We start from the raw sequence: 6,000 nt of genomic DNA on the forward strand, positions 1-6,000 counted from the left end.
TCAGCCGACGAGCTCGGCTGTTTGTAACGCGGTCGTACCATCTATTATCAATATTCAAAACCCATGACGGTAATAGACGACAGTCATACATGAACACATATCGTTTTAATATGCGGAATTTTCTTACACGACTACCAAACATAACATTTGTATAAGATTTGCATTTCTTTTATTGCAAAAAAATACGGATATTGTGAATTCATTTTATTATAATTCAATTTGAATAGTACATGCAATAAATAAAAGAAGTGAAACTTCTTAAGTCTAATCTTCAAAGTAAACGAAGGCACTATTTTTTCACAGTTTCATATTAAATAATACATAATGAAGCAAAATAGGAGATATTTTTGCCAATTTGAGCCTAGGGATGTAGTTCAGTATTATGCCGTGTCCACATTGGCAACAAATTGCTGGCAACCTCATTAAAATTCACGTTTGCCAATGTGGACACCTCTTCACAGCGTTTGGCTGCACATTGAATGGTTGGTGGTAAACGATCACTCGGGAGTATTTTATTTATTATCACATTTCTAGTCCACTGTGAAGCTTTTTCTTTTCGAAGCGTCTCGTCCAAAAAAGTGCACTTCAAAAGTTCAAACTCATTATGTGATATGCACTGTCTCGTAGTACGTAAATACGCATTCAGACCTGACCATACTCGACGACGTTCCTTTGCGCACAGCTCACTGCGCAGTGGGACACCAGCTTCGCCGTTTCAAACGATTATTACTGCATCGTAGTACAACATCGTATCAAAATGTGCTATCATTCGCGCCTTTGACTTGGCGCCGCTCAAACGTGGAAAGTGTACAACTTTTTCCTCGGACCTCCGTTATACAATTTTACGAACTGTTATTTCACTTCGCTCGTTGGAATCGTTAAATGATTCAACGAAAATCGCATGAGTAATGAATCCAAGTCGTCTGTTGTGTAACATTATAAATTGTACATAACGTGAGCCATTAGAAAATTGGATGATTACAACAATAACATTTGGGAAAATTTTCCAGGAATAACTCGTCATCGATTTTTAGAATAAAATTTTCCTCGATTTTTTGGCACTTTACAAAAGTATGATGAAATCAGAAAGATTCTTTCACTAACAAACACTCCGTTCGTTCATGAATAATAAATAGTATTTTTATGGTATGACCAAATTATCTATTTTTTTTGTATTGCATATAAATTAAGCAATAAGCATACTATTTTCTTTAGAGCTTTCAACTACGAGCTTTACTGAATGTGCCAACAATACACTTTCTCAGCACACATTAACAATTATGCTTTCGATGTGTTCGAAATCCGTTAATATTGCCGACCAGCTTTAGTAATACATATTTTTGGTATTCCAAGTTTTAGTTTTGGCTTAGTTCAACTCGTCATATTATTATTTTTCAATTAAGTAGATTATTTTTATTGCTTAGATAATACACGAGATGAGAGAGAATGCAACATTTTTTTTAAATATCTTAGACACATGTTATTTATTATCTATTTGTAAAAACTGGCAACGTTAGCAGAATAGTCATAATCACGAATTTGAAAAAATCACCCTTATTCCAATGTTTAAAGCTCATTTTTCAATTATTAGATGCATATGCTTTTTTATATACATATAGGTACCTGCATATCTGCAACTGCGTAGGCTGAACATGAAAACTAAGATATAGACGCGGATTTGAAATAATTCCTCTTGTATTTGTAGACTGAGTTCATATTTCATCCACATTCATTTGTATACCTAGCTAGTTTATCAATAAAAAAGAGACCCACATTTCTTTGAGAAGGAATACTCCTTTAATAGTCACAGAATGCATCCATTAGTGCGTCAATTATTTATATTGTATGTTACTATAGTTGTTTCCTCGCGAAATGGTTTCATGCAAATCTAAAAGATATGTAGGTATATATATAAAATAACATGTAAAATAAAATATACGGTGATCGCTTTCATTTCTTAAAACCTCAAATCAATATAATTTTTGGTAGGTAGGTATTTCGTTTTATTTACCTGTTGTTGAATCGTGATGAAAAAATGCTGGATCTCTATGGTCTCAATATTTTAAATTAATTAATCTAATTTTATTTAGTAACCTAGTGGTTATAATGTGATGATTTCTGACGATATGGGGAGAGATGGTGGCAACCCCTCACATACATACGAAATATCAGATTAAAGTACCTACTGTATTTTTCACCCGTTTTATCGATTAGTCAATGTGTTTTTTAACAATGAAATGATAATTATGATCATGTTGAAAAACTGAAAGAAATTTTACTAAGTAGATACGTGACATTAAATCAAATCAATATTTTGTAGTTTGATAACGAAGCTTGACCGAAATATAATTATCACATAATATACTGAATTTATAGTACCCACCTACTTGAGAGCTTTTGATTTCGGGAGAGCTTTTCAATTTGTATATAGGTATTAACTACATACACATTCACAATTTTTCACAAAATCAAGTAGGTACCTAAAACCTTATTCTTTTGAGATTGATCCTTTATATACTTAATGAAAGTGACATTTAAAAAATATATAACATTTTCGGTTAATAAGGAAATTATTGTGCATATCAAATTCATTTGTGCAGTCATATATTATTCGCTAGAGCTTTACTGCGGTAAAAATGACACACACAATTCAAAACACGTTATGTACTACTTTCCTACTACCTACGTAATTTAATGATGATTAGGACCGATTTCATAAGCCTATATAGGGCATTCTCAACCCATGAATGTCATATTGAAGCGAACTAAACCAGACCAGACCTGATCAGTAGTAAGTGCTATGTCGAATAAGTCAAACATATTGTGTTTTTATTTTAATTAAAACAATGTCTTTTCACCAAAAAAAAATACAGTTAACACTAATATTAATAAATATTAATATATCATGTGTATTTAGATCCAAGTAAAGCACGTGCGGTCATTCTCAACCCTCTTTTAACCCCTTAAATAAGGGATAGTACGAACCAGTGACGTCCCGTATGGGTAGACAGGCCATGCGTTGCTTGGGGGCGGTACATTATTAATAGCGCCAAAAGAAGGAACGAGTATTAAAAATATATTACAACTTTAAATATCAGTGACTGTTTATAATGAAATAGGCAATGCGGTCACTGTCATAGAAAGTATCGACATCTTATTTAAAATATAAAAAGCAAAAAAATCCTAATTGTATTGTACCTAATATCCGATGGATATTTATAAGGGGGCCTCCAAACATGTCAGTGTCTCAGACCTTAACGTAGTTACCTAAAAATACCCTTTTTTTAGAGTGGGTTTCGTAAAAAAATGTTCTAATCCGCAGTAGGTGATGTATTTGTCATTGTTTTTAAGATTGGATAGGTAAGCAGTTACCTAACAAGTTTGTATACAATCTGAGACTACGGCTGAAAGGGTACGGAATTCTAAATCTGCCTAAGGGCGGCATTTTGCCTAGGGACGTCACTGGTATGAACTTTGTGGATATTGACTTATGTATATGTATAAGTGCGTAGGTAGGTACCTACCTAAATATCTGTTTCGTTATGTTGGAGAGCGCTGCAATTACAATAATAGCTCTAAATCAAATTGATCGGTCACTGCGAAGTCAACAGCCCCGCCCGGAGTCGATCTGCAGACCCGCGGGTCTATAAACCGCTGACCTTCCCGGCCGATGCATCCCGAACAGTCCATGCTAACACACCCAATATTTTATTTCTATGTATTCGGTTTTATTTTTGTTCTAAGAACACACATAGAAAATAGCTCGCGCAGGGTTACCAGCAGTGCCTACTCTTTGGAGAATAAAACGGGGTTAATATGTGAGGCTACTGACATAACATTATTATGCCTGATATCTAAAGACGAGTACACACTGAGTAAATTTGACAACATCATAAAATATTCATTGTAATTTAATCTACTTATAATATTTTTTTCAATGAGTTTATTACTCAACAACTTTTAGCGGTTTTATCGGGCCAACCTTCTACCAACACCAAATACACTCCAAAACCTCGAAACAGTCGACGAGTTTGTATATCTTGGATCAACCATCAGTGGAAAGGGTGGATGCGAAGCGGAAATAAGAAGGCGCACACAGATTGCAAAAAATGCGATGACACGCCTTACCACTTATATGGAAATATCGGGGAATTTAGATTGCCATAAAAATGATGCTTGTGCAATCATTAGTGTTCTCGATATTTCTGTACGGAGTCGAGTCGTGGGCCCTGAAGGCAAGAGAACGGAAGGCAATTGATGCCTTTGAGATGTGGTGTTGGCGCCGAATGCTTCGCATTTCTTGGACGAAGCACCGGATGAACCAGTCAATCATCCAGAGACTGAAGATAAAGGAACGGCTCTCGGCGATATGTCTGAGAAGAATTCTGCAGTTTTTTGGAAATATTGTCAGGCGCGGACCGGACAACCTGGAGAGAGAGAGTAGTAGGCGAAGCAGAGGAAGGGCGTCTGCGCGATGGAGCGACCAAGTGAAAGAGCTGACTGGGGGGGGCACCATCCATTCTGCCCTGAGAGAAGCGGAAGATCGAGAAGGATGGAAAGTCTTGGTCGCTCAAAGGATGGCGAAATTTAAATGTGGTCACGATCCTCAGCCATGAGTGCACGACCAAGAAGAGAGAGAGAAAGAAAATTATCAGTCAAAAGTATCAGTATCAAATGAGGGGCTCTTGAAACAAAAACGATAGATTCCATTTTTGAAAAATGTTGGCAAGTTGATAAAAATGTCTTATTTCGTTTTTATTTGTATAATAATTTCTAAATAAACTACTTATTATAAAATGTTATATATTATTAGTATACAAACATTTAAAAATATGTTTTCATAAATTATAATATTAATACTATCGACCGGGTAAAATTTAAATCCATTAGAACATAAATTATAATATTAGAAAGATACATTTTTAATGATTCTTATAATATTTTACAAAAATGGAAAATGCCGTTTTTTTTTCAACGCCCATCAAATGATTGTTTTCCGAAATCTTTTTTTGACTTTTTTGACGGCCCTAACCCCAGGTATCTAAACCTGTCTAATTTTGATGCCCTATCCATCGCTGATCAAGGGCAATCTGGATTGCGATAGGCATGGCTCCCACAAAGGGGGAGCTGGCAGGGCTCTAGCCTGGGGGCCCGAGCCTAGGAAGAGCCCGGCGTGGCGAGTCGACCAGACAAGTGATATAAACACACATTACAAATTCTCTTTAACAGCAAAAAAATATATATTTAGCTTATCTTATCTTATTAAGCGCTATTTTTCTTCAATAACGTTATTATTTAAAAGTATGTGGTTGTACGATACAAATATTAATTGCGAATCGATACTCGACAACTCCATTATTCAAAAGGATGTATTTAAAATATGCAAAAAAAAATATACCTAAATATACCTACACATTAATTTTACCGCGAACACCATTTCGAAAACGCTATTGTGCACACTGCCTTTATCTTTAGCGATAGGTTGGGGGGCCGCCAAATATCCTAGCCTGGGGGCCCACTTCAGGGATCTAATCGTATTTCGTTTATACAATACACCTACACTTACAAATTTAGTGAAAATATATTTTCATGAACAAAAATCATAAGTTTACTATGGCACACGGATCTAAACCGCATACGGTTTCAGTCCATGGATGGCCAATTAAACGTAGTTTGGACAGTCCGAATTATAAAAATTTGTACATATTAATAATCAAAACAAGATTTTACGAGACTGCGCGTTGCTACTGTCGACGAAAAAGTAAAATATTTTTCAACAAACAGTTAATTTGCACATGTTTTCCATCTGCAACAGAATACAAAAAATGGCTATTTCTAAAAAAAATATTTTTATATAGTAGAGTGGACGGAGGAATGGATTCCAGCCACTAACCTTTTGATGATGGGACTCTTGGACCACTCCTAGATGCCAGGTCACTCACTCGCACACTTGATATGTTTATGGTGGGATTGAGTTAGTTAATCACTCGCGCGGTGAAT

Source organism: Rhyacophila brunnea, unplaced genomic scaffold (assembly GCF_057557595.1).
Source record: "Rhyacophila brunnea isolate RB1 unplaced genomic scaffold, BYU_Rbru_1.0 scaffold_4, whole genome shotgun sequence".
In the NCBI taxonomy this organism is placed as follows: Eukaryota; Metazoa; Arthropoda; class Insecta; order Trichoptera; family Rhyacophilidae; genus Rhyacophila; species Rhyacophila brunnea.